Here is a 13558-nt window from a genome sequence, read left to right on the forward strand (position 1 = left end):
AGTTCTTTAAAAAGAAGAGATAAAATGCATCTCAAATTTTATCATTTCAGCACTCTTGATGGGTATAGGCCTTAAAATGAAGAAACAAAACTCCTTTACTTTTACTTTTAAATAAGAATGAATTTTGGGCTGCAATTTTTACATTTTCTGAAGTCCTTTCTACCCACAGTAGTTAAACACTTTAAAGTAGGGGAAATGCTTTTCAAAAGGTGTTTTATTGCTTTTCTGCACATTTGAAAGTATTTCAATATAATAATTTCTATTATATCACTTGCTAGTGTATGACTTAAAGTTTTCTGAGATCCTTCCAGTGACCACAGGTGAAGCCTCTAGTCTATCCGCTTTATGCTCACTGGAAAGGTCCTGTAAATATCAGCTATTACGTAGGAGATCCTTTGTAACATATTTAAGGATTTAAAATACCAATGGACTACTACTAGTTGTACAATTTGCTTTCCAAAACCCAAAATAGGTTTGCAAGAGTTTGGAGATAAAATTCAACCTCACCAACTGCGTTGCAGGGAGTAGTTGTTATAGTCATTCATGGATATATTAGTTGACTACCAGGTCTGGTAAAATTTCTTTAAATGTCATAGTGTAGGGGTGTGCAGATAACTGCAGACAGTAGCTGTCAGCAGTCTCTTGTTCATGTCAGGTAGCACAGAATATCAGGTGAAAATGAGCTTTTCTCAACATCTTAATATGTTGGAGTGCTCTTTCAACAGAAGAAACATAAGTCTTTGGACTGCCTTGCAAGACTTCCTCACCTGTTTGCTTTCTCTAAGCTTACATGCAAGCTAAAACTTAAGAGGCTGATATAAAAGTCCTGATCAAATTTGCTTGTGTTCCCTGGAGCAGATGTAGGATTTCACATAACCACACCCTACAGCTTTGATGGAGGGAGGATCTTACATAGGCTGTTAATGCATAGGTTAATTTTATCTCCACTGAGCCACAGCATGGCTTAAAAGTTATTTTTTTCCCTTAAGCTGGTGACAAAGCAATCATGCTGGCATGAAAAAGGAAACAGAAAGGGAACAGAAACAACCTGGAGTGATGAGAGGGTAATGGCCTGAAGGGAATTAGCAGTGAGAAGTAACACCATTTGATTTGATGCTTCCAAAAAACCTCAGCAAAATGAAAAGGGTTATGAAAATAAATGTAAAAAGAATAAAAAAGTGTAGCTGGGTGTAGGTTTGAGTCACAGAAAGAATGCAAAATTTGCAAGAATATAGCCTTTTTGTGAATTAGATTGCCGTCTCCACAGATAGCACAGGATACTGCAGTGGATAGACTCCTGTTCCATGTCCTATTCTAGAAAACACTGTTTTAACACAGCTACGGTGGTATGTAGATATGTAATTGTTCTAGAATACAGACATTAGCTAATGATCTATTAGTGGGACATAGAGACCTGAAGTGGATTCTTTCACTAACAACCATTTTAATTTCTGTATGCAGTTACTAAATTAAATCTAGACTGAAGAACAACTGTATGAAGGGGTTTCTCCTTTTTTCCCTGGTAATAAGGAAGTTTTTGTTCTTTATGAAAAATCCTGCCCGTTAGTTGTTGAAGTACACATATTTGGAACTAAAATATGACTTACATATATGTATTTAGGTGTTTATCCTATCCAAGTCTCCAATCTGAGTCTGAAATGACATGGTTTCACTGAATTATTTGCATGCACAGATTCACTGAGTAATTCACTGACATCTCTTTTAGAATTTCTTGCTCAAAGTAGGGTCAGAAAAGGTTGCTCAAGGCTTTTATCCAGTTGAGTCTCCATCTCCAAGAATGGAGACTGCACAGCTTCCCTGAGTAGCCTGCTTCATTGCGTGGCAGTATACAGGGTGAAAGGCTTTTTCCTACACCAAGTTTGAACACCTCCTTTTTCAATTTATGACAGCTGTCTGTTGTTTTCTCACTGTGTACTTGAATAAAGACCCTGTTTGATTCTTGTCACTCTGAAAGCCAAATGTGTCTCCAGTGCCTCCCTGCAGTCACTGTTAGATTAAAAAATATATATTCAGACCATGAGACACAGAGCAACCTACTTCATGAAGAGTTTGAGAAAGCAAAACAGCTCATGGAGATTTGTCTTTTTTGGTCACTTTAATTTTATCTTGGTAAGAACATACTTGAGGATTAAACATTGATTGTTTCAAATAACTTTAAATTCCATAGGGCAATATTATATTTTATTTTCACATCTTTCTTTGTGTCTGCCCTTCTCTGCCCTACAATGAACAACAGCCTGTTAAATGGCAAGACACAATAACACCTCCACTCTTTCTCTCTTGAGTCGCTTGCTTTTGCCACCATCCAAAAAGACAGGGAATTCAGTTAGGATTGTAACCTAGGTCAGACACCACAGAGATATAGGATACTAAAGAGCAGTGGTTTGTGGTCTACATCTACTCACCTGGAAGCTTGCAAGAATACTTTGCATTTTTAATCCCATATATGAAGTTAAACATGAGTTGTCTTTAACTCTGTTGTCTTGTTTGACACATATGGAGGTAATATCATCAATTCAACTACTTGGCTTTTGGGTACATAACCAACTGCTGTTCTACAAAAGATTGCATATATGGGATACGTTCCCGTCTGTTCAGAGCTCTGAAAAAAAAACAGTATCATGAGAAGATCTTGAAGAAGTAAGTGAGGGCAAGAGTCTAGGAATACAATTTTAGAAGCAGACTCCATCTTATCTCACTGAAGAAGCCCAGAATATATTTAAAAGGCAGGTTATCTCTTCTGTAAGTACATGACTTGTATGGGTAGGACTTACTTTTGTCTAATATAAACCTGTTTTTATTTATAATATGGTCTTTTTACATCACTTCACTTTTGGTGTGCTCAGAATGAAAATCGATAAAATTTATTCCTTCAAAAATTGAAACACAATAATATATTGCTTTTGCATTATTAAACTGAGTAATTCACATCGGAAAGGACCTTAGGACATCTCTTGCCCAATTTTCTGCTCAAAGTGGGGTCAGCTGTGAGGTCAAAAAAGGTTGCTTAGAGCTTTTGTTCAGTTGGGTGTTCAAAGTAGGGTAAGAGCACCTTACTGTAAAGAAAAACCTAAATTATTTGTACAAAAATGGAAATAAAATAATATATTTCTTTCACATTATTTAACTTTTAATATCACAGTTTGAAACAAGGAGAATTAAAAAATACATTCTCTTTTATGAAATCATAAAAACTTTGCTATTTATTGTTTTTCCCCCTATCAACTAGGCATTTCTTTATTAATTTGTGATCAACAATCTATACTAAATGAAAACCTTCAAACCTCTGTTTACATGCCACATGCATTTCCAGATGGAAAAAAAAAAATAGTTTATTGATGCTGTATAACCTGGGCATATGCAATGACAAGTGCCATAAATACAAATAGTAAAATGTTAATATAGTTATTTAGCATATTGGTACATAATTGTCACAACACTCCTCATACTCTTCATGTCAGTCCCTCTGCTGCCTTCTCCTTGTCTCTCCTCATCCTGGTCTGTCTCTCTCTGTCTCTCTCTCTCTCTCCCCGCCACCCCTGAAGCCAGCTGTATATTAATCAATGTTAATTAACCCACCTTCATTCCTCTACACATAACGATTACACAGTGAAAACTTTCCTTAACTCCATTAGAATAAAGATACTAGATTTAAAGTAATAAGAAGAAATAATAACATTTTAAAAGCTACAATTGTTTGATAAGTATATTATCAAACAAGTTATCTCAGGTTTCAGAGGTTTTTGTTTTGTCTCATTAATGGTCTTAAATTGTACTGAACAAAACCTCAGAATTAAGTTTTTAAGAACACATATCAAAAGTGTTTTCCTCACTCATTCCCTTGCCCTTTTTCTGGAACTGTTTTGATACTTTTCCACTCTTAATATTAAAACACAAGAAAAAAAGCCTAACAATATAAAAGAATCGATAAATACAATGGAGACACTTGCAGAATTCTGTTTCCAATGTTAAAAAGAATACACTTTGTACATGTAAAGACTGTAAAAAAGGTCTCTACAAGTATTAATCCCTAATCAACATCTCCTGACGAGCATTTCAAAGTCCATAAACTGAGAGCTGCTAAGGTATTTCAACTCCTTGAATAGTTCATAATTCTCATTCAATAACAGATGACTGTTCAAGTTGGGGCTGTTCCTTTAAATGTACACTGTCAAAACTGAGCCATGATGTACAACTGGCATATCTTCTGTCAGGTTCTGAGACTTTTCCCCAAGCAGAATGATGGTTTCTTTGCAACTTGTTGACTTCAGTGAGGCTCTGGTAAGTTGATTGCTACATAACAGAAGTAGTCCCCTACAGCATGATGCAGTTTTACTAATATTTAATGGACAGAATTTAAATGTATGTAATTTCAACCCTTTCAGCAATGCATATGCTTACTTCCTTCTAAAGGATGTGCAAATTGCTTTGCTTAACGAGGATTTATAATAACCCTTTTGGACTATTGGTCCATGCCTTAGTTTTCCACAGAACATTCCTTATCACCAAAGTTGTTTCATTCTAGAATTGCTGTTGTAAATCCACATGAGGAATGAATAGTCATTTCTGAAAAATAGCAACTGTGCATTAGCATCTATTGTTTCAAAGAAAATTAGAGGCAGATCTGAAGCCAGTGGATATCTTTGTATAGCATCTGTGCATTTTTGTTTGAGAACTGACAACTAGCTAGCTAATTCTATACCTAATAGAACCCAATACTATTCTGTAATCAGTAATGCTCAAAATGAGCCATTATGTTCTATCATGTGAAAAATTTGTGTGCTTAAAGGACAGTTTCCAAGGCAGCTTTCACACAAAAGTCATTAGCCAGCAAGTCCCCAACCATGAATTTCCATGATAGAATGTAATAGTTCTGAAGAAACTGCTATGGTCTATTGGGTCAATAATTTGCATTTTAAGTAGGGCCTAAAAATGTATTTCTCTGACAGATTGGAGTTGTTATGGCTTATTGGGTCAAAAATGTATTTTGTAAATACTCCCTAAATAGGCATTTACATAATTTGTATATTTAAAAGTCTGTAATTGAGTATCTGCACAACAGACCATAATGGCTCCTTTAGAATTATTTAGATCTCGTTTGTGATGCTTAAAAATTCTAATATTAAAGAATGCAATTGATATGAAAATATTGAAAAACTGAATTCACTAAAGATTTGTGTTTTTCAAGTTCCTTTTTTGCTGTCCTCTTTGATTTACTGCACTGCATTAGCACAGTATGTTAATTAATATTCATTCTCTGTTTTTTTTATTGGAGGGAAAACACAGTGTTTGGTAGGTCAAAGGCCAAAGCAACACCTGAAGAAACTACTTTTGTCCAACAGAATAATTTTAGTTATTACTGTGGTTACAATTCAGCTTCATTATGAAATACTTAATCAAAAGTACTCTTTAAAATAGTTCCAGGATTAAGCAGAGGGGCAGCTATGTCTGAATAAATCTCTTCTAACTTTTGCCTTCTTCAGAGTTTGGCTTCTAATCCATGTTATTATCTAAAATAACTCTACAGTCAGAGAAGTGAGTACAGGCAATCACACTATCTGGCTTGGTTTGCCCCTTCAAAGAGAATGAGTAGTTCTCAAGTATGCACAGCTTGCTTTGTCAGTGACTGTAGAAGGAACCCAACTGGTACCTTAGAATAAAGACCTATTTAAAAAAATAAAAAATTTAAAACCATCTTTAGCTGGCTACAGCTAGATGAGATTAATCCTGTCCTTACCGAAACGCATTAGGCAAACTACTGTCCTAGTCTTTTATGCTTTAGCTCAAGAAGCAAAGTTAGGCAACTGGTACAGGGAATTTCAAGGTATCTTCATACATTATTACTTCCAAAATCCTTACGGTCATATTGGAGATACCATGACAATTCTCTCATACTATTTCTTTCTATACATTCATCAAAATCCTTATGTAATTTGCCGTATTTTCTGCAACATTTTAGAAGTATTTTTGCTGCTTAGCTTGGTTGCATACAAGACAAAAATGTATCTTTAACATTAAATTATATTCAATGATTTAAACAGTCTCAAAAGTAATTGTTATCTCAAATTGTCATATTATTCCTTCAAGCATTTGCAAACAGTTCAGTAAGAACACTCAAGATGTGAGCTGATGTAGGTTAGTGACAAGTGTCATGTGAGCTTTTTGGATTTGATAACTTCTGCAACAAAAAGAGTTTCAGTTCAACTGAAGTATAAAATGCAAAATGAACAGTCATTGTATGTCAGCTAAGCAGTTCAGCATTAGATTTGTAGCTGATGTATGAGCAATGCAGCTTCAAGTATTCATGGTATTAACAGTGCCCGTAAAAGATAAACTTATTCTCCATGAAGAAGGTCAGAACAGGCTTTATTTAAGCCTTCAATATAAGATTAAGGAAATCTTAAGATATAAAACTTGTTTTGGGTTTCTGTACAGAGAACTTCACCTTCAGAACTGCGTGAAAAAGGAACCCAGAAAGGAACAGGTTTGAATCTAGGTTGTTTAAAATTACTAGTAATTGTTTGTGTATCAGGGTTTTTTCCATGTTTCATCCAGAGTAATTTTCTCCATATCACTGACATACATTGGGAAAAACTCTTACCATCTCTGATTCACATGTTTCAGTGAGTAAAAAGGATGAATGCATTTTAGTAATTTCTACTGTGCAGAATGCAAAAGTAATTACCAGTTCATATTCCTGTATTTGTTGTCCATTTTATGCAGCAAAATCAGTACATCATCAAACTACCATCAATTAACAATCACAGTTATGTAATGAAAAAATGCATTAGGACATGCCTGTGCTGTTGAAGAAACCAAGTTCAGAGCAGTATTTTCAAGATTTTAGCTAATTCTGTTTCTATATTGGCAGAAAGGAACTAGACCATGTTTCACACAACTGTACAATTAGAACTTCCCTAGAGTGATAATCAGTAATGAAATATAAAACAAGGTTAATGCTGAGCTTGACAGAACTGTCACTAATGATAATGCGTAAGGGCAGCTCTATCACTCTTGAGGAGGAATGTGATTTTTGGTTCCTTCAGATTTTCTGTGGGTAAGTACGCTGATGTGTCTATAATTTCCATTGACTATATTAAATAACATATTTAGATGCTTGAAAACCTTGGGAGATAAGGTTTGAATTCAAACTAACAAATAGTGATGTTCAGGGTATGCTAAATAAAAGGTAGCTGACTGCAAATCAATCTGGTTAAGAGAAGCTGCATTTGCAGATAATGCAAAGATGTATGATCCATACTGCTTATAGTGTTTCCCAGTATACCAGCTGACCTGTGATGAACAGTAAATGATACAGTAGAACTATGTGGAATGTTTTGCATGTTAAATGAAAATGCTGGGTATCAAATAAAATAAAATCAAAGGAATTCTGACATTCTGTCATTTTTGCTTTGATCAAATTGAATGTAAGTTTCAGTTTCTTTTTGAGAAATGTGAACGGATTCTCAGCAATCTTTCCTTTAAGGGACATATTTACTGCACTTGTGCAAATGGAGATTTTAAACAGTGTGCACATTTCTGTATCCCAGGCGTCAACATATTTTCTCTCTTATGCTTTCTTTTACTAAAGCGATCTTCTGTCGATGTCCCTAGAATCTGCTCTGAAGTATTGCACTATCAAGATAATTTGCTGTTTCTCTTGCTTTTTCTCCTACCTTCTACCAACTACCACTTTCACTGATTTCACTTTCTTCCATGTTGAGGTAGCTGGATCTTCTGTTATGACATTAATTGTTATAATAATGACGAAAGCATCTTACTCCTTTCATCAAATGAATCTCCTTCTCTCCCCTGAAACTAAGTTGCTTAAAATACACAGATCAAAGTGATACAACTGAATTAAAAAACATTTCTGAACTTGGAAAAGTCTGTGCAAGTCTGGTATGTGGAAGGACTAATACAGGCTTTATATCAAAGTTGAAAAATGTTAATCTCCTGTCACCTGAATGGCAGCAAGATATGCAACTAAATTGTGGGGTAAATTTAATCTCAATGGGTAAAGAATTTCTGTATAAACCCTCTTCTGGTTAAAATACTCCATAGAATATTCCTCTGCAGCTCTCTTGAGTAGCGTTCCTGACCCTACCAAAGATAATGGGTAAAACTCACACTGACTTCAAAGAAATCTGCCTGTAAGTTTGCCTGCTTTATTTTGCAGCATTACTGTAATTTCTTTTGCAGTAAAGCTCCCCTATATTTCAAAAGAGAAAGACAAAGAAAATAAATAAACCAGTCTTACTTTTCTTAGAATAATGGTATAGTATGGCCAAAGAGTACTTGCAGGAGTTTTGTTACTTTGTATGAACAATCTGTATTTGCATGAGTGAGATTCTTTGGAGGATGGAAAAGAGAAGTGACATTACTCAATATACATATATTCATGCTAGCAATGCAAAGAAAAGTAATCAGGGCTCCAGGACTAGTACGCTGCCTGAAATATCTAAAGGTGAGGATTAATTCAGTTAACTTCTTCAAAAAAAAGGCTCCTTTGGTAATTCTCACATGTGAGTATAACTTCTCTTAGCTTTGTATTCCCCATAGTCCCCCACAGATTTCCCAAACATTCCTATGCTATTGTTCAACACCTGATGCTGTAAAATCATTTATATTACATGACAGACTGTGTAATAAAATCCTTCCAACATATCAATCCTTGCGGCTTTTTAGAGATGTGCTTAAGGTAGCAAAACATCTATTACTTGCAGATAGTTGTACCAAGCACAATATTCTTTTACTCACCAAGAACTGCTATCGGTTGTCTGAAGTCTCAGCCTCTATCTAGCAGTCACACAACTGTTTCATGCTACTCCTCAAAGGCTCGTAATTTTCCATAAGCAGCAATGCTTCCTTTGGTGCCTTACATTATGTGTCATCAATCTTGGCAATTCATGTGCAGCTAGCCAAAAACCCAGATGAATAACTTACTGTCTTTCAGAGGAACAGTGGATGGGGATAAGGGGCAGGGCATGGAAAGATTTGTGAATGGAAATAATCAAGTGGACAATTATTTAGATTTCTGATTCCCCTCCCCACCCCTCAGGGTGAGGGGGGAGTGACTGAGTGGCTGAGTGGTACTTAATTACTGGCTGGAGTTAAACCACGACAGAACCTTTGTCCCACAAGGCTGATCTATCACAGTGGCACAATTTTTAATAGTTGTTTTCAAGGAATTTTAAAATGTCAGTCAATTGAATACTTCACCTGTGTGTTATCCTTCCAGAACTTATTTTTTTCAGATACATAATTCAGAACATAATTCATGACAGCTCACTATGGACAAACAATGTGAGCTTCTGTTCAGAATTTCTTACTCCTTGCTCAGATGTGTTTGCAAAGGAAAGGAATTGCAAATTTAGAAACATCAAATACAGGGCTTTACTTTGGAACAATACTTCCGTTTCTTATTCTGTGGAAGTAGCTTCTTCATTGTTATTAAGATAGCCTTTTCCAAAAAGTAACTAAATGATGGCAGGAGAAATTCCACGTTTCTTGTTCCTTATTCTTTTGCTATAGCCTATATTTTTCCCATACGCCCTATGAGTTACAGAAAAGCCATTCAACTTCCAAGCCTGAAAAGTCATATAAATTCAGTAAGAAATGGGAAAAAAAAGTCATATCTTTTATTCATAGTGCCTCCTTTTATGCCTTGTCCTTGGCCAAGAAGTCATGATATAAAAATAAGAGGGAAAAAATATGACTAACCAGAAAAAAGAACATCTAGGACACTGTTGCATTTAGGAAGTAGAAATACGGTTCTAGGACTTTAGTACTGATGCATACTCTACTCTCAAACATTTGTGATAATTTATTTTAGTCTGAAATTAGTGAATTTAATGGTGTTCTTTCAAATAACTATAACAAACTTCCTGTTTCCTCTGAACTTTAGCTTACCTGCATGACCTTTATTTGTTTCCCTTCAGTAATATTTGTGTCCTTTCTAAATTTACATGAGTGCCTTTAAATTACAATTCACCAAGACAATTAATTATTTTTTAATGGACTGTTTTTTCTGGTGTTCAACAATATGGAGAAAAAACCTGCTAAATCAGAAGAGACCATAGTGGTGATGGATAAAAAGAAATGCATTTTCAAGGTCATTCTTCTAATTCTTAGACTGGTTTACAATGAAGTTTTTCAAAGCTTTTTAGGTATGTAGAAATACAAACAGATACTTTAGAACACTCCAAGTAGTTCTTAACATCTTTTTAATTTAATATGAATTGTCCATTTCTGTTTTGAAAAACTAACAGCTTTCTAGCTCTGTCTTTACACACCTAAATTCCCATGAAATCTGGGAAATAACAGTCCAGTTATCCTCAGGGTACTCAGCCCCTTGAGCTGGAAGACAGGGACAAGGAGTAGAATTAAGTCCCCATAGTCCAGGAGGAAACAGTGTCCTGCTGCTCTACCTAGACACACATAAGGCTATGGAGCAGGATAAGATCTGCCCAAGGGTATGGAGGGAGCTGGCAGAGTTTCTCACAAAGCCACACTCCATCATTTATCAGCAGTCCTGGCTAACTGGGGAGGTCCCAGAAGACTGGAGGTTAACCTATGTGATGCCCATCTACAAAAAGGGCCAGAAGCAGGATCCAATAAACCACACACCTGCCAGCCTGACCTTGGTGCCAGAGAAGGTTATGGCACAGATCACCCTGAGTGACATCACATGATACATGCAGAACAAGAAGGGGATCAGGCCCTGTCAGCATGGGTTTATGACAGGCAGGCCCTGCTTGACGCACTGGTCTCCTTCTATGACATGGTGACCTGCCTAATGGATGAGGCTGTGGATATTGTCTGCCTGGACTTTAGTAAAGCCTTTGACACTGTCTCCTACAGCATTCTCCTGGGGAAACTGGCTAGGCATGGCTTGGATGAGTCAGCTCTGCACTGGATAAAATGGTTTGATAGTTGAACACAGAAGAATGGTGGTGAACAGTTACATCCAGTCTGTGGCCAGTTACAAGTTCTATTCCCCAAGGATCAGTACTGAGGGCAGTTCTGTTTAATATTTTTATCAATGATCTGGAGGAAAGGATCAAGTGCACCCTCATAACACCAAGTTGGGCAGGAGTGTTGATCTGCTTAAGGGTAAGAAGGTTCTACAGAGGGATCTGGACAGGCTGGATCAATGGGCCAATTGTATGAGATTCAACAAGGCTAGGTGCCAAGTCCTGCACTTGGGTCACAACAATGCCATGCAAGGCAACAGGCTTGGGGAAGAGTGGCTGGAAAGCTGCCTAGCAGAAAAGGACCTCTGGGTGCTGCTTGACAGCCAGCTGAACATGAGCCAGCGATGTGCCCAAGAAGGCCAACAGCGCCCTGGCTTGTATCCAAAATAGTGTGGCCAGCAGGACAAGGGAAATGATTGTCCCCCTGTACACTGGTGAGGCCGCACCTCGAACCCTGTGTTCAGTTTTGGGCCCCTCACTGCAAGAAAGACACTGAGGTGCTGGAGTATGTCCAGAGCAGGGCAAAAAAGCTGGTGAAAGGTCTGGAGTACACGTCTTATGAGCAGTGACTGAGGGAATTGGGGTTGTTTAGCCTGGAGAAAAGGAGGCTCGGCGGGGACCTTATCGCTCTCTACAAGTACCTTAAAGGAGGTGGTAGACAGGTGGGTATTGTTCTCTTTTCCCAAATAACAGGCAATAAGGCAAAAGGGAATGGCCTCAAGTTGTGCCAGGGGCAGTTTAGATTGGATATTAGGAAAAGTTTCTTTACTGAAGGGGTTGTCAAACATTGGAACAGGCTGCCCAGGGACTTGGTGGAATCACCGTCCCTGGAGGTGTTTAAGAAACATGTAGATGCAGTGCTTACTGACATGGTTTAGTTTAGTGATGGACTTGGCAGTCCTGGGTTAACAGTGGGATTAGACTATCTAAAAGGTTTTTTCCAACCTAAATTATTTGACGATTCTATGATTTTTATTTTTTTTTTTTGGTAGTCATGCACTCCTAACAATTCAGAGCTACAGCTGCAGATCAAGCAGACGTATATAGGCTGGCTTCATTTCAGCTTTTCAGTGTAGCCTGAGTTTCAGGTTGTTGTGCATACCTCTATTTGGAGTGCTTTAAAACTAATACATCTATATACCCGAAAGCTGATTTACACATCTGAATTACTAACATGATTTTTAAAACCTTTTTGGATGTGCTTAAAGAACTTCCCTGACAAAAGATGTTTTCCAGATAATGGCCTACTTGTTTCTGGCTTGTGTTGAGAACTCATTGCAAATATGATCCAAAATATCTCTTATTACACTTATGTCCTTGTTATGTTTGTATTTCATTTCAGCAAGCTCAGACTTTTGGCTATTTACACCGAGGTCAGCTATCAAGAAATCAAGAGAAATGTGCAGTCTTCTTGAAGGGTGAAATTATTTTTATTGTATTTATGTACACAGTTATTTTCCAAAGGAGCTGATAGAGAACACTATTAAATAAGAATGAATATTCTTCTTATATTTCTGGGTTTTATGATGGAACAATTTTGCAATATTCATCTAATAAATAACTGACATGGTTATTAGCCCACCAATGAGAAATTAAGACAGGTACTGAGATACCAAGCTATGTTTAATTTCCTCAGTAATATCTAGGCTAATTTTAATACTACCACACTTAGTTTATCAAGTTCTTACAGAACCTCTGATCCCCTAAGGAATGGAATATAAGACACAGCCTTTTTACTGCTCAGTTTACACTGAAGTGCAATCAATCAGAAGGTACTTTCTGAAAGAGAGGAGCAGTTTATCTTGACCTCTAAGAGACTAAAGAAATCCCTATGCACTATCAAAGGTTGTCACAAAACTGACATTGACAAAGGATGCAGCACCAGCTCCAAAATGTGCTATCTCTTCAACTGTATTTATTTGCATCTATTTTACTGTTTTGCATACATTGCAATATGCATCTATGGTGAAGTTTATGTTGAAAAATATGCTTTTCTATATACATAATGAATTCCCAGCAAAAAGCCACATTCTGTATGTCTGTATTCCTTGCACTTTAGCCTTTTCATTTGATCTTGGCCTTCAAGGCAATAATGAAATGGTAATGTCAGGCCATGTATTGTTCAGCTTACTCACACTAACATTTCATGCTTTCTGCTGCAACAGTTCCTTCCAGCAACAGTGAAAGATCATGCTGGAAGAATATACCACCTAAGGACAGCAGAAAGACAATACCAAAGTATCAGAAATTAAAGACTAGATCAGAGAATCCTTTGGTGAAACGGTATAACATTATACAGGGGACCTAACAGACCCTATGGGTATAAATTCTATAAATTTATAAGACAGTCATAACATTTCAGGAAAGAAAGGATTAGGAACATAAACAGGTTTTTTTGTGAAGCAACTAATCATCGATGTTTTACAGTCCTGCTCTCCATGGTGGCTGTTGAGAGGCAGGGTTTTTTTAATGAAAAAAAAAAAAAAAAAAGAAAAATAATTATCATTATTTCAAGTTTGCCACTTTTCACTTTTCCAGACTCTTTTTGTTCCCTCATCTCT

This window comes from Falco biarmicus, chromosome 3 (genome assembly GCF_023638135.1).
Source record: "Falco biarmicus isolate bFalBia1 chromosome 3, bFalBia1.pri, whole genome shotgun sequence".
In the NCBI taxonomy this organism is placed as follows: domain Eukaryota; kingdom Metazoa; phylum Chordata; class Aves; order Falconiformes; family Falconidae; genus Falco; species Falco biarmicus.